Source organism: Pantherophis guttatus, chromosome 3, assembly GCF_059756535.1.
Source record: "Pantherophis guttatus breed Tessera chromosome 3, ASM5975653v1, whole genome shotgun sequence".
NCBI lineage: Eukaryota > Metazoa > Chordata > Lepidosauria > Squamata > Colubridae > Pantherophis > Pantherophis guttatus.
The window spans coordinates 213,123,158-213,139,837 of NC_142065.1; the positions used below are offsets into that span (position 1 = coordinate 213,123,158).

Genomic DNA, 16,680 nt, shown 5'->3' on the forward strand with positions numbered 1-16,680 from the left:
CATCACTGGTCACCTTTGGCCGTACCCTCTGAAATACTGAACGATGACAAAGCCAGAGAGAGGTGAACGGAAACATTTTTCATCTCATTCTCCCGAGTAATCCCATGGCAGAACTCACTACGGAAAGGAACCTCTCCTTTCAGAGGCAGTCTACCCTAGGCTGCCAGCCTGGAACAGCCACTGTCTCAGCTATGGGCTTCTCGCCAGATGGAGAATTCCATTTTCCCCCTGAAGGCTCCCATGGACCTTCCTTAAGCAGAGCAAAACGGTGAGAAAGTCCCAACAACAGGATGGACCACAACCACCGTACCTCCCTCTTCCCCCTTGTTTTGGGTTTGATTGCCACACAAGAGCAAAGCTCAGTGGCCCTACCTGGCTCCAGGTACACAAATGCCACCACCACCAAGGACAGCAGCAGAGTTTTCATCTTGCAATCTTCTCTTCAGCTTGCAAAGTGTAGCCCAGGATGGAAGCAGGCACTTATTTATGCCCCTCTGAGATGGGGGGCTGGATATCTAGGATTAAGAGAGAAGAACGGGGAGGTTCAGGAGAAAAGGGAAGGGCAGGGGGTGTGGCCTTTTTGCCCCCGACACCAAAACGGAAACTGGATCAGATCATGTGACAATTCCTGTCTTCAAGGCGAACACTACCGTGCCAAGTGCAGAACCTGGGCACCTGGACAATTAGCGTCTCTTCCTGTATTTATACAAGATTATACAATCCTTACCTAAAACAAAATTAAATAAAATATCTCTCTGCAAAGTTCTGCACCTTCCTATTTTTTATTTGTACTTCAATTAACCAAGTGGGCAACTTCTCTGAGTTTTTTAATTTTACTTTTTATTTATTTTGTCAAGCATGTATTAGATAACAGATATAAGTATAAACATGATTATGACTACGTGAAATGGATATGAATAAAAACGGGACATTAAGACAGGGACGGTAGGCACGGTGATGCACTTATGCACGCCCCCTTAGAGACCTCTTAGGAATGGGGTGAGGTCAACTGTAGACAGTCTAAGGTTAAAGTTTTGGGGGTTTGGGGAAGAAACCACAGAGTCAGGCAGTGCATTCCAGTCATTGACCACTCTGTGGCTGAAGTCGTATTTTCTGCAATCGAGTTTGGAGCAGTTTACCTTAAGTTTGTATCTATTGTGTGCTCGCGTGTTGTTGTGGTTGAAGCTGAAGTACTCATTGACAGGTAGGACATTGTGGCAGATAATTTTATGTACTACGCTTAGGTCAGACCGAAGGCAGCGTAATTCTAAATTGTCTAATCCCAAAATTTCAAGTCTGGTGGCATAAGGTATTCTGTTGCGAGCAGAGGAGTGGAGGAGAACGCAGTTGCTTATAATATGATGGCAAAGGTCATTTATATAAATAAAGAGTGTTGGTCCTAAACCTTTGCCTTGGGGGACTCTGCTGTTAACAGGTAAAGGATTTGATAGGGCGCTTCCTATTTTGACCATTTCTTGCCTGTTTGACAGGAACTCAGCTATCCAATTATGCAGGACTCCAGACATGCCATAAGATTTTAGTTTTAGAGGAGGCCCTCTGAAGGCCAGAAACGGCCCGTTTGCCAACTTCCAGTTTGCCTCCAATAGGGGTGAGGAAGGCCGTTTTTGCCCTCCCCAGACTCCTAGAAAGGCTCTGGAGCCTGGGAACAGCAAAAAACAGGCCTTCCCCACCATCCCCCGAGGCCCCATGTGCCACCTATGGTTCGCCATCACGGGTGTACGGTTTCCTGCTTGAGTGGGGGAGAGTTGGACTGGATGACCTATAAAGTCCCTTCTGACTCTGTTAATCTGTTAAATCTCACTCTGCTTTCCTTCAGACAAAGCCTCTGTTGTGATATACTGATTTTCGGTTCTACACAACTCATCGCATTTCCAAGATGAAAATGGAGGGAGACTGAAAAACAGTTTATGGATCCAGAATAAGTGGTCTCCTGCCTGAAGGATAGAAGGTGCATGATGGATTTAACATTAACCAAAAATAAAATTAAAAATACCCAGGCGTTTAGCATGGAAAGATATTACCTGAAATACAAACATGATTGTGTTGCAACTGTGAACTTTTTTAACAACGAACCAAATGAGAGAATGCCACGTCCCCGTTCACAGCTTATTCCCAGAGGCACGCTAATAGGGACAATACAAATAGGCAAATAATTTTGCACGGTGTGCAATGTTTGCCTTGCATAAGCAATGACAGGTGCATGTCTCTCTTAAGCCCCGTTGTATTTGGAGGTACACCAAGACTTTTTAGCCAAGGTTTAGTAGCTCAATCAGTCAACCAGAAACATCAAAATATGCACAAGGAGAGGGCAAGGGGAGAAACAGTGAGGTGGGGATATAACAGAATTTTAATTGGTGCAGAGATCATACAATTCTTTGCATCTCATCCTCATTTTGAGCACAATGGTAATTTTCAAAGATTGCTGTTTAAGGTGTGCAAACTTTGCTTTGAATGAACAGTTGAAGTTCCTCCTTTAAGTTCTATTAAGCTTTGTAGTGGAGAAAGTCTGAAAATTAAATGATTTGCTCCAAGTTCTTCCATGCAATTCTCAGTCAAAGCATGTTAATTGAATTAGTCACCTTGAATTAGAATTTAGAATATATATTTTTTATTGGCCAAGTGTGATTGGACACACAAGGGATTTGTCTTGGTGCATGTGGTACAATCCAATTCTTTACAAATCAATTAATTATAGCCAATTCTGCTTTCAACATAATATACAATTGGAAGTATTTCAATTATTACAATTAATCATTTCTACTTTCTTCACATTATAGAATTAAAGAATTAAAAATATTCCAACCATTATAGTTTCCCTAGTTAACTTTAAAATATTCTAGCTGTTATCGAAGCCACAACTTAATCCTTTCTACTTTCACCACCATATACCATTAAAGGTATTTCAATTGTTACAATTTAAACTTATTCATATTTCTTTAAAAAAATGAAATTAAAAAAACAAAGCTTATCATTATCTAAGTTTCAAAGATACAATACAAATATTCCAATTATTATTCATTTTATTTTTGCAATCATATGGTTTCCCATTTTTTTACTACAATTCATATTTCAATTCTAAATACATATAGCATCTTTCTCTGTCATTTCTTTTTCTCCCTTCCCATTTTTATTTTTACCTTTTTCTTTCCCCTTTTTTTCTTTTGTACTTTGAAATCTTGAGCTCTCCTCTTTTGCCCTACATTTCCCATTGTTTCCCATCTCTTTTCTCCTTTTCTTACTTCCCCGTTATTTTGTTCTTGTCTCTAGTTTTTCTGGTGTGTAGTGCTTTATAGCGTCGTTTTGAGGATAGGAGTTGAAACAGTTGATGTCCAGGATGCGAGGGGTCTGTAGATATTTTCACAGCCCTCTTTTTGACTCGTGCAGTATACAGATCCTCCATGGAAGGCAGGTTGGTAGCCATTGTTTTTTCTGCTGTTCTAATTATCCGTTGAAGTCTGTGTCTGTCTTGTTGGGTTGCAGAGCCAAACCAGACAGTTATAGAGGTGCAGATGACAGACTCAATCATTCCTCTGTAGAACTGGATAGGCAGCTCCTTGGGCAGTTTGAGCTTTCTGAGTTGGCGCAGAAAGAACATTTTTTGTTGAGATTTTGGATGATGTTTTTGATGTTAGGTGTCCATTTTAAGTCTTGAGATATGATAGAACCTAGAAACTTGAAGGTCTCTACTCTTGATACTGTGTTGTCTAGTATTGTAAGACGTGATAGTATAGGAGGTTTTCTTCTAAAATCCATCACCATTTCTACGGTTTTGAGTGTATTTAGTTCAAGATTGTTCTGGTTGCACCACAAAGCTAGTTGTTCAACCTCTTGTCTGTATGCAGATTCATCGTTGTCTTGAATGAGAGAGGGCTTTAAAGCACTGTGAAGCCGTATATAAGTCTAAGTGCTATGGCTATTGCTAGAGAGACCATCATATTTCTGTTCAATTCATCTTCACTTAAGATAACCATAACAAATTGCTCTCCAAGATGTGCAAACTTTGCCTTGAATGAAAAGCTGAAATATTTTTCTGAACTTCCATTAAGCTTGGAGAGACACAAGGTCTGAGAATTAAAACATGTGCTCAAATATTGCAATAATCTTGGATGGGAGGCCACGAGGGCATGAGTGACTCTGACAAGGGTCTCCTGGCCCAGAGATTGACTCAACTGCTGTACCACTAAAGGGTGGCCAAAGATCCTCCCTACCTGCTCTTCCAGCAGGAGCTGTGAATCCAGGAGGACCTTCAGGTTATGCAGAGGATCCATTTAAGACAGTGTCATCCCATCCAGAACCCAAAGTGGAAAATCCCCAACATGTGCAGGATCAACCATACAAAGCCATTGAGAACTTCTAATGAAGTCCTCCTCTAGGTCTCCTCCTTCAAGGAGGTGAGTCTCCACAGATGGAATAACTTTTTTCCATGGAGGAACCCTATTGTTGAGTTGTTATTTCTAGAAGTGGCTTAGGTCCAGGGTACTTGTAGGACCATCTCCTACCCACCTCCCACCGTCCTGTCCACTCACACAGGGCTGCCCTCCTCAGAGTACCGTCGACCAGACAATGTCGGCTGGCGACGTCCAGGGGTAGAGCGTTCTCTGTGGGCGCTCCTGCTCTCTGGAATGAGTTACCCACCGAGCTCCGGACGGCGTCTGATCTCCGCTCCTTCCATTGAGGCCTAAAGACTTGGCTGTTTCAACAAATGGGCTGATTCTGATTCTTGGGTTTTATTATTTATTTGTCCCTGCTTTAATTTAATTTAATTTAATGAGTTTTAATTGGGCCAAATTTATATATCTTTTAATTGTTTTTAATATTTGTTCTGCATGTTTTTTTTAATCTGGCTGTACACCGCCCTGAGTCCTTAGGGAGAAGGGCGGTATAGAAATCCAATATAAAATAAAATAAAATAAATAAAAATTGGTTTTAATTAGGATTTTCCTTCCTTATTGTATGTTTTAACTTGTGTTCGCCGCCCTGAGTCTTTTGGGAGAAGGGTGGCATATAAATATTTGTAAATAAATAAATAAATAACTGACAGGTGTCATAGCATTTTTTTAGCATCAAATGAAGAGCTTTTTAATTTCCTGAGGATTTTAAATTGGCTCCTAATTGAATTTTAATTCATTCAGTTGTCAGATGAACTTCTTGGGAGCTACCTAGTTTATATCTTGCATTTATTTTGCATTTCATTTTTATCTGCTTTTACTCAAATTGTATTTTGAGGTGTTTTTAGTGTAAACTGTCCAGAGGGTTTTGGCTATAGGGTAGTTAAACATTTTAATAAATAAAGAAGTAGACAAAATAATTCTTCTTTCTTTCTAAAAGCATTTCACATCTTAAGATATCTTCATGCACTTCCCCAAATGTGTTATGCTAGTTTATCTACTTCCTTGGGATTTGCAACATTTAGGTGTAACACAATATGTCACTCAAGTTTCCATCAGACAAAGCATCTTTGTTCTGATATACTGATTTTTGTTGCCTACAGCTTAGTGTATCATGAAGTCTTTCCAGGATGTGGCTTAGATGAAAATCGAGGGAGATTCAGAATGAGTTTATGGATCCAGAATAACAGAGTTGGAAGGGACCATGGAGGTCTTCTAGTCCAACCCTCTGCTCAAGCAGAAGACCCTATAATATTTCAGACAAATGTTTGTCCAGTCTCTTTTTCAAAGCCTCCAGTGATGGAGCACCCACAGGTTCTGAATGCAAACTTTCCCATTGGTTAATTGTTCTCACTGTTAGGAAATTTCTCCTTCGTTCTAGGTTGCTTCTCTGCTTGGTTAGCTTCCATCCGTTGTTTTTTTGTCTTGCCTTCTGGTGCTTTGGAAAATAGGTTGACCCCCTCCTCTTTGTGGCAACCTCTCAAATATTAAAACACTGCTTTCATGTCACTCCTAGTCCTTCTTTTCACTGGGCGAGCCAAACCCAATAATGGATGGAAACTAATCAAGGAGAGAAGCCACCTGGAATTTAGGAGAAACTTCCTAACAGTGAGGGCAATTAACCAGTGGAATGGAGGTTTTTATGAAGACACTGGACAGTCACTTGTCTGAAATGGTATAGGGTCTCCTCCTTAAGCAAGAGTTTGGACTAGAAGACCTCCAAGGTCCCTTCCCGCTCTATTCTGATTAAAATCTGTGGGTAGAACCTCAATGAGTTGGGAGAAAGAATGGAGGATTTGCAGCTTGTTATTTATTATTATTATTTATTTTATTTCTATACCGCCCTTCTCCCGCAGGACTCAGGGCGGTGCACAGCCAAAATAAAACATTGTATACAAAATTTAAAAAACAATTTAAAAACAATTAAATAATTTTGGCCCAAATAATTTAAAACAACCCAAATTAAAACCGAATCAATTAAAACTGAGAGGACGGGATCAAGCCAGCCCAGCTAGATGGAATAAGTGTGTTTTTAGGGCCTGACGAAAAGTCCGGAGGTCTGATATCGTGCGTAACTCAGGGGCATTGTGTAGCATTACCTGATGGCTCAACCTTAAAAAAATTAAAAATATCTATTGGGTTAGTGGCAAAAGGTACTATCTGGAACACAATCATGGTGGTATTGCAACTGTGACTTTTTTTAACCAGGAACCAAATGAACGAATGCCACGTCTGTTCATCACTTATGCCAATAGGTATACTGAGAGGAACAATATGGACAATACAATAATTTTGCACAGTGTGTACTGTTTCCATTGCATAAGCAAAGACAGTAAACATCCCTCTTAAGCTCTGTTGTGTTTGGAAGTCCACCAAGACTACTTTTAAGCCGAGGGCTTTTATCTCAATCAGTCAACGTGAAGCATCAAAATATCCAAAATCACTATAAGTGTGGCAGATATAATAGAATCTTAGTTGTCAGAGAAATCATATAATTCTGTGCATCTCAACCTCACTTAAGAGCACAAGGATAATTGTAAAAAATTGCTGTCCAAGATGTTCAAGCATTGCCTTGATTTAACAGATATAACTTTTGTCTTAAGCTCCCTCAAACTTGGAGATACCCAGAGACTGAAAATTAAAACATTTGCTCAAAGTTCTTTGATATATTTTTGACCCACAGCATGTTAGATGAATCAATCAGGTTGACACATCAAAATATGAACAGAAAAAAGCAGCTGGATAGGTCCTGTTTGGATCAAAACAATCAGAGGTGGGGAGAATGAATTTAAACACTTTCACCCTTAATCTGTTGGTGGGATCATCAGGAGCTCCAAAATAATGGAGTAACAGAGTTGGAAGAGATCCTTGAAGTCTTCTTGTCCAACTCCCTGCTCAAACAGGAGACCTTATAATATTTCAGATGGTCAATCTTTTTTTTAAAACTGCACCCACAACTTCTGGAGGCAAGCTGTTGCCTTAATAAATTGTTCTAGCTGTCAGAAAATTCATTCTTATTTGTAGGTTGGTTCTTTCTTTGATTAGTTTCCATCCATCGCTTCTTGTTCTGCTTTCAGTTGCTTTGGACAACAGGTTATTCCCCTCTTCTTGGTTGTTGGAGCCCCTCAGATATTGGAAGACTGCTATCATATCACCCCAAGTCCTGCTTTTTATTAGACTAATTGGGAGGCTTCTATTCCTCTGCAGGGCAGCAAGGAATGCACAAACCTAAACGAGGAGGCCAGAATTGGGTACTAAGGTGATGCCTCTGAGGGTATAAAAGGACGCCATACCTTCCCCAAGGTGTGGCTATCTCCTCGCATGCATTGTATCTGTATGTTCTGGATATAGTCCCAGCCGGTATTTTGTTTTTTGGCCATAAATAAAATCTGCTTCTTTTTGCAAGCCTCGTCTTGAGTCTCTCTCTTTGGCATTCTGGTGACTCAAGTATATTTTGGGACCTTACAGTATTTATATTAAATGTTTTCATAAATAAATAAATAGGTAGATAAAATAATGTTTCTGTGTTTCTAGCAGCATTTCATATCTTACGTTATCTGCATATCCCCAAATGAATTATCCTACTTCATCTACTTCCTTGGGATTTGCAACATTTATGTGTAACACAACATGCCATTCTGCTTTCGGTCAGACAAATTATCTTTCTTGTGATCTACTGATTTTCAGTCTTTCAGTGATGGGGCTTCAATGACAATAAAGGGAGAGGCAGAATGAGTTTATGAATCTCAAAATCAGTGATCTACTGCTTGAAGGACAGAGTGTGCATGATAGATTTAATGTTAATAAACGAAATTAAAAATATCCAGCAGAATAAATGATGCGGTCTGGAATACGAACATTAGTTGTCTTGCAATTGTGAACATTTTTTTAACAAGGAATCAAATGAGTGAATGCCACGTCCCTGTTCACAGCTTATTCCTGGAGGCATGCTAATAGGGATGATACGGATAGTTTTATAGCAAATAATTTTGCACTGTGTGCAATGTTTGCCTTGCATAAGCAAAGACAGGTGCACACATCTCTCTTAAGCCCAGTTGTATTTGGAGGTACACCAAGTCTTTTAAGCCAAGACTGAGTAGCTCTATCAATAGAATAGAATAGAATAGAATTACAGAGTTGGAAGGGACCTTGGAGGTCTTCTAGTCCAACCCCCTGCCCAGGCAGGAAACCCTACACTACTTCAGACAAATGAAGAGCCTGGTGGCGCAGCAGACTAATAGCCTGTTATTATCATCCAGCTGCCTGCAATTACTGCTAGTTCGAATCTCGCCAGGCTCAAGGTTGACTCAGCCTTCCATCCTTTCTAAGGTGGGTAAATTGAGGACCCAGTATGTGGGGGCAATAAGCTGACTTTGTATAAATATACAAAAGTATGAAGGCTATTGCTTAACGCATTGTAGGCCACCCTGAGTCTCCGGAGAAGGGTGGCGTATAAATCAAATTTTTTAAAAAAAATAGTTATCCAACATCTTCTTAAAAATTTCCAGTGTTGGAGCATTCACAGCTTCTGGAGGCAAGTTGTTCCACTGATTAATTGTTCTCACTGTCAGGACATTTCTCCTCAGTTCTAAGTAGTTTCTCTCCTTGATTACTTTCTTTTCTTTTCTTTTCTTTTCTTTCTTTCTTTCTTTCTTTCTTTCTTTCTTTCTTTCTTTCTTTCTTTCTTTCTTTCTTTTATTAAATTTATATACCGCCCTATTCCCGAAGGACTCAGGGTGGTGAACAGGCACAAAATAAAATACATAGATACAAAAGTTAGAAACATAATTAAAATCAGATTAAATAATTTAGCCCGAGACAATTAAAAATCCCAATAATTTAAAATAGATTAAAATTTCAATTTAAAAGAATTTTAAAACAGGGGAGAAAATTAGGCCAGGCCAGCTTGCTGGAATAGGAGAGTCTTAAGAGCACGGCGGAAAGTGCGCAGATCCGGGATCCTCCGTATCTCTGGGGGGAGCTCGTTCCAGGTAGTGGGTGCCCCCACAGAGAAGGCCCTCCCCCTAGGGGCCGCCAGTTGACATTGTTTGGCTGACGGCACCCAGAGGAGCCCCTCTCTATGAGAGCACACCGGCCGGTGGGAGGCTGTTTGTGGTAGTAGGCGGTCCCGTAAATAACCAGGTCCTAAGCCATGGAGCACTCTAAAGGTGGTAACCAAAACCTTGAAGCACACCCGGAAGACCACCGGGAGCCAGTGCAGCTCGCGCAGGAGAGGTGTCACATGGGAGCGCCATGTTGCTCCCATAACCACCCACAGGGCTGCACTCTGCGCCAGTTGGAGCCTCTGGGTGCTCCTCAAGGGGAGCCCCATGTAGAGAGTGTTACAGTAGTCCAGGTGGGAAGTGACGAGGGCATGAGGGACTGTGTGTAGGGAGTCCCGATCCAGAAAGGGACGCAACCGGCGAATCAGGTGAACCTGATGAAAAATCCTCCCGGTCACGGCCGTCAGATGATCTTCTAAAGACAGCCATGAATCCAGGAGGACACCCAAGTTGCGAGCCCTCTCTGTGGGGGCCAGCGATTCACCCCCAATAGTCAGCGATGGCATCAACTGACTATATCGGGACGTCAGAAACCACAGCCACTTGGTCTTGGATGGGTTGAGCCTGAGCCTGTTCCTCCCCATCCAGATCCGCACGGCCTCCAGACACTGGGACATCACTTCAACGGCATCGTTGGGGTGGTCCGGGGTGGAGATGTACAGCTGGGTGTCATCAGCGTATTGGTGGTACTTCACCCCGAAACCACAGATGATCTCACCCAGCAGCTTTACATAAATGTTGAACAAAAGGGGCGAGAGGACTGACCCTTGTGGCACCCCACATATGAGGGGCCTCGGGGTCAACCTCTGCCCCCCTGCCAACACAGACTGCAACCGGTCAGAGAGAAAGGAGGAGGACCACTGTAATACAGTGCCCCCCACCACTAACTCTTCCAACCGGTGCAGCATGATACCATGGTCGATGGTATCAAAAGCCGCTGAGAGGTCTAATAGGACCAGTCAGAGGAGCAAACCTTTTCCCGAGCCCTCCAGAGATCATCAACCAATGCGACCAATGCCATTTCTGTTCTGTACCCAGGCCTGAAGCCCGACTGGAACGGATCCAGATACGTTGTTTCATCCAGGTACTGGGGGAGCTGTTGCGCAACCACACTCTCAACAACCTTCGCAACAAAATGAAGGTTGGAGACAGGACGATAATTAGCCAACACTGCGGGGTCCACGGACAGCTTCTTGAAGAGAAGCCTCACCACCGCCTCTTTCAAGGCGGGTGGGAAGTCACCCTCACCCAATGAAGCATTTATAATTCCCTGGAGCCAGCCTCGCGTCACCTCCTGGAAAGCCAGCACTAACCAGGAAGGGCATGGGTCCAATAAACATGTGGTCGCGTTCAGTCCACCCAGAATCCTGTCCACATCATCAGGGGTCACAGGATCAAACTCATCCCAGGTAACATTCTCAAGACCTGCCTCAGTCATCCCTCCTGGAACCACCCAGTCGGAGTCCAGATCTTCCTGAATCTGAGTGATTTTGTCATGCAGATATTGAACAAAATCCTCAGCTCTACCCTCCACCCATTGCTTCTTTCTTCTACTCTCAGGTGCTTTGGAGAATAGTTTGACTCCCTCTTCTTTGTGGCAACCCCTGGATATGTCTAGTTTAATGAAAAGAAGGACTAGATGAGACACGATAGCAGTGTTCCAATATCTCAGGAACTGCTGGCAGGGTGAACAGAATTAGAATCTACCAACAAAAATTCCGTTAAATTCCCCCACCCCTTTGTTTCTCCCTACTGCCCACTCTCTATGTATGTTTTCATGCTTCGCATTGACCGACTGAGCTAATAACCCTTGCCTCAAAATTAGTCCTGGTGCAGTTCCGAATACAACTGAGTTTAAGAGAGATGTCTGCTTTTCTCTGCTTATGCAATGTAAACACTGCACACCGTGCAAAATTATTATATTGTTATTATCATCCCTCTTAGTATGCTCCCAGGCATAAGGGATGAGACGTGTCATTCATTAATTTGTTTCCTGGTTTTAAAAAAAAGAAGCTATGTCAGGTGTGCTTCCTTCAAAGTCCAGGAAAGAATGACCCAAACTCCATGTTTTATAGAGAAAGCCAAAGCAGTAAAAGCGGAGGCTGACAGAAAGGTACTTTTACTAGAAAATGAAGTGATCACAACCAAAGGAAAGCAGAATCTAAGGCAACAAGTGCGAAAATTGCATATAGAAAGCATCCCCTCCCACTGTCCACCGTAAATCATCCAATCCAAAGGTCTCCCAGGGGACAGGTGGAAGCACACGTCTGGCAGCGTCATCAATCAGGAATGCCACGACCGTTGACCCGATAGCAGCTTCAAACATACAGTCCGGTGGCTTAAGTATTGCTTTCGATTCCTCCAGATTCCTCCAGCACGGTCCCCCTCCCATGCTACCTAGCTCTCCCCCCTCCCGTTACTATGGCAGCCAAAACAGTAAAGGTGGAGGCTGACATTCGGCCCCTCTGCAGAAAAGATGTTAGTCCTAAACAGGGAAAGAGAAAACAAAACAACACAGAAATTAGGGTTTATCAGGATATTTGGTGTGAAACAACTGTACTTTCTTTGACGCCCGGACATCACATTTATTCACCCATTCAGTTTGAGATAATGGGAAATGCTTCCAGGCCACCAGATACTGCACTTTACCGTGATGCTTCCTAGAGTCCAAGATTTCCTTAATTTCAAAATGTTGTTCCCCTTCTATCAATATGGGGAGCGGAGGAGAGTCCTGGTTCGGACGCAAAGGGGACGAATGTTCCGTTTTCAGCAAGCTAACATGAAACACAGGATGGATTTGTCTCAAATTTTTGGGCAATTCCAATTCAACTGTGACTGGGTTGATGAGTCTAGTGATTGAGAAAGGGCCCACATACTTGGGTCCGAGCTTTTTTGATTTCTGGGAAGTCTGTAAATATTTGGTGGAAAGATAAACCATATCACCCACTTTGTAAGCGTGTGCCGGGCACCTCTTTTTGTCAGCTTGGGCTTTATGTGCTCGGTGTGCGTCATCTAAAGCTTTTCGAGTTACTGCCCAAGTACCCCATAGCTATTCAATCCACTCAATTAAAGAGGGGTTCTGTGAGTTATCCTGTGGTAGCTCTGGGATTGGCACAAACTCTTGGCCAGAGGCCACCTTAAATGGAGTGAAACCGGTGATGCTATGTATGGAGTTATTATACGCCACCTCTGCAAATGGCAATAAGTCCACCCAGATGTCTTGCGGGTAATTTATGTAACATCTCATGTACTGTTCTAACACGGCATTGGTTCTCTCACAAGCCCCATTTGTCTGGGGGTGGTGGGTGGAGCTTAACCCCTGGGTGGAGCCTATTAACATTAAAAACTCCTTCCAAAAGTTGGAGGTAAATTGCACACCCCTGTCCGAGATTATACGTTTTGGAGCCCCATGTAATGGATAAACATGTTGAATAAACAATTTTGCAAGGGTTTTAGCTGAAGGGATTTTAGAACAAGGGATGAAGTGCACTTGTTTGGAAAATCCGTTACTGCCCAAATGACTGTGCACCCCCCCACTCTCCGGCAGGTCTACAATAAAATCCATGGATATCTCTTTCCAAGGGGCATTTGGCCTTGCCAGACTCTGAAGTAAACCAGGTGGCTTCCCCGGAGGTCTCTTAGCTGAGGCACACACCGGACAGCTAGCTACATATGCCTCTATGTCCTTTTTGAGTGCAGGCCACCAGAATTGTCTTTTAACGAGATGTAGAGTTTTAACAAATCCAAAGTGTCCCGCTGCCTTGGCATCATGAGCGTGCTGCAACACTGCTACTCTTAAACTGGCCGGAACATACAATTTGGCCCCAATTCAAGCTAGTCAATCACGGAGTGTACATTCATTCGAGTGGGTTCGAAACCACTCATCAGTTTTTAGAGCTTCTTGTAGTTTCTGAAGCAAATCACCCGAGAGGGCTGGATCGGCCCTCGTCTGCACTCTGGTAATCACTGGCACTGCTAATTTTGTCGAAGGGATGATAGGCCGAACCACTTCCTCCTTGATGCTGTTGTATTGAGGCAATCTGGAAAATGCATCCGCCATGAAGTTCTTTCCACCAGGAAGGTAGCGAAGAGTGAAATTAAAACGGTTGAAGTGCTGAGCCCAACGAACTTGCTTTGGTGACAGTTTACGCGGTGTTTTCAAAGCCTCCAGGTTTTTATGGTCAGTCCAAACTTCAAAAAGATGCTTAGCTCCTTCAAGAAATTGTCTCCACATTAACAATGCCCATTGCACTGCAAAAGCTTCCTTCTCCCATATGGCCCATCTCCTTTCAGTCTCTGACAATTTGCAGGACGTATAGGCACAGGGTTGTAATTTCCCTTTTGCATTCTTTTGCAGAAGTACTGCTCCTACTGCCACGTCGCTCACGTCAGCCTGTACTACAAAAGGCTCTTTCATGTCCAGATGTTTGAGGACTGGTTCAGCAGCAAACAACCGTTTCAACTTTTTGAATGCCGCCTGACAGTCCATAGTCCATTCAAGGGCCCGTGAGGGCTTTGGCCTTATTTCAGCTTTTGTTTTCAGAAGATTTGTTATTGGCAGAGCGATTTTGGCGAACGAGGGGATAAACTGTCTATAGAAGTTAGCAAATCCCAGGAAACTCTGTAGTTGTTTGCGGGTGTATGGCATGGCCCATTCCAATACAGCCCGAACTTTTCCAGGGTCCATCTCTATTCCCTCATGCAATATGCGATATCCAAGATAGTCAATTTTGCTTTGGTGGAACTCACACTTAGAGAGTTTGGCATATAGTTCAGCAGCCCTGAGCTTTTTCAGGACAGTTCGCAACAATTTCACATGATCGTCCATGTTCTCAGAGTAGATAAGATTGTCATCCAAGTATACCAGCACCCTCTTATACAGGTGCTCATGCAGTACTTCGTTAATCAATTGCATGAACACAGCAGGGGCTCCCTGTAGTCCAAACGGGAGCACTCAAAACTGGAAACATCCCAGTGGGCAACTAAATGCTGTTTTCCATTCAACCCCCTCCTTAATTCTCACTCTGTAGTATGCCTCTCGTAAGTCAAGTTTGGTGAAAATTTTCCCCTTTCCTAAATGTGCTAGCATGTCCTTCATGAACGGCAGGGGGTAAACGTTTTCCACGCAAATAGCGTTGAGATTCCTATAATCAACTACCAAACGAAAGGAGCCATCTTTCTTTTCCCGGAACAATACCGGCGCCGCCATCCTTGGTCTGGCTGGTTGGATAAAACCTCATTCTAGGTTTTTATCAATGAAGTTTCGCAATTCCCCTAGTTCTCGAAGGGTCATGGGGTAGATCTTTGGCTTAGGGAGCTTCACCCCGGGGAATATTTCAATGGTACAGTCCATAGCTCTGTGGGGGGGCAGCACTTTGGAATCTTTTCCTCCCCTTCGATGTGGCCTATTGCCACTTCCACCCTTTCATGTTCTACTCCGTCCTCCAGGGGGGTTTCTTCCCTCTCTAGTCTCAGTTTTCCAGTGCGAATGCGCAAAACCCCCGTCTTCCAGTTAACACGTGGGTTCCATCTATGGAGCCAGGGCAGTCCAAGTATGAGGGGTCGTTCCATGCCAGGGGCCACAATAAAACTGAGGGTCTCTACCTGATCCCCCAATTGCATTTCAATGGGTTCGGTCACAAAGCTGTCTGGGCCCCTCCTGTAATCGATCCATCCAACTGACAGAACGCAATGGGCCTTTTTAACATTTTTAGCCTCAGGCCCATTTTCTCCACCACTTTCGGGCTGATTATGCACCTGGTGCACCCAGTGTCAGCCCCACTTGGAACCACTTGGACACCCAGAGTCTAATAGGGCTAACATCTGTGCATGTGCCCCTGTGGACGGCACCCTTATTTCTATGGGGATGAGCATGGGGCCTCAGTGTGACTCACCAGATCATCAGAGTCAGAGTTGGAGTCCGTCCCGCTGTTTTCCGCGGTGGTCGGAGTTCCCATTTACCCTGGTTTCGGGGAGCGAACTCAACGACTTCTCCTTTCAGGGCAGTTTTGTGAGTTTTTGCAGGTGCTTTGTCAGCCTTCTTTGGTCCCGAGCCGGTAGATTTTGGCACTGGCTTGGAGAAACATTCGGCAGCCTGATGGCCTTCCTTTCCACATTTGAAGCACGTGAAGGGCTTCAATTTGGGTTTGAATTCCACTCTCCCTACGCCCATCGTTGGCGCTCCTTTGCGGTAGAAGGAGGATGACGGGTCCCCTGCATGGCCTCCTCGGAGTCGGCTTCGGGCCAGCTCGATCTCCACATCCTCAGCTACTACGTCCCAACTCTGCAAGTCTTCAGGGACCCCCCGTGCTCTACAGTCTTTGTATATGTCTTCATTCAGTCCATCCTTGAAACTCTCCAGTAGGGCCGCTTCTGACCACCCTGTCATGTAGGGTGCCAGTTCGCGAAATTCTTGGGTGTATTCTGCCACTGATCTCCGGCCCTGCTGGATACCCTTCATTCAGAGTCTCGCTTTCCACTCAGCTAGGTAGTTTTCAAACCGCCTCCTAAGAACCCCCATGAACAGGTTGTAATTCCTCAGCAAGGGGGAGTTATTATTGTGGAGGACCACCATCCATTCAGCTGCTACTCCCTCTAAGACATTCATGATGCATCTCACTCATGCCGCATCTGATAAGTAGTCCTCCCCCCAGTCCTGCATGTGGTTCCACACTTGGGTCAAGAAAAGCCTCAAGGTCTTCGGATTCCCATCATATTTTCCAGTTAGGGGAGGAATTTTTGGTTTTTTGTGTCTGCGGGGTAGGGCCTGCAAGGCTGGGGGTCCCTGGGTTGCTGCATCCCTCGCTTGAGCTCCAGAAGCCTGAGATGTTTCTTCCCCAGCTTCCTCTTCCTCTCCCCCACAGGCTGTCTCTTCTGGATCCACCCTGGGGTAGTCTCCTCCCTTCCCCACAGGGAATACATAAGACTCATGGCTTTTCCGGCTTTCCTCGGCATCGCAGAGGAGTTGCATCGCTTGAGCAATCATGAGGCTCTCCTTTTGCTCTTGTAGCCACACTGCCTCTCCCTTATGGGGTCTGGAGCTGGTTACTCCTTGGGGGGTCCTCCCCAGGTCCGGCAACCTTCCTACTCCCCTCCACCATCTAGCTTCCTCTGGCTCCTCTCTCAGCCGAATTTTTTCCACCCACTCCGCAGCTTCCTTCTCCTCTTGAAGTGAAGTTATCATAGAGCCAGAAGCTCCCATCTGGTCT

The 16,680-nt window shown here is 44.1% G+C and overlaps 1 protein-coding gene across 1 annotated transcript in view; it reads right to left on the reverse strand.

Moving 5' to 3' along the window:
• Window positions 1–16,680, reverse strand: part of LOC148114985 (uncharacterized) — a 451,234-nt gene that overhangs the window by 391,529 nt on the left and 43,025 nt on the right. The gene's annotated exons all lie outside the window — the stretch shown is intronic.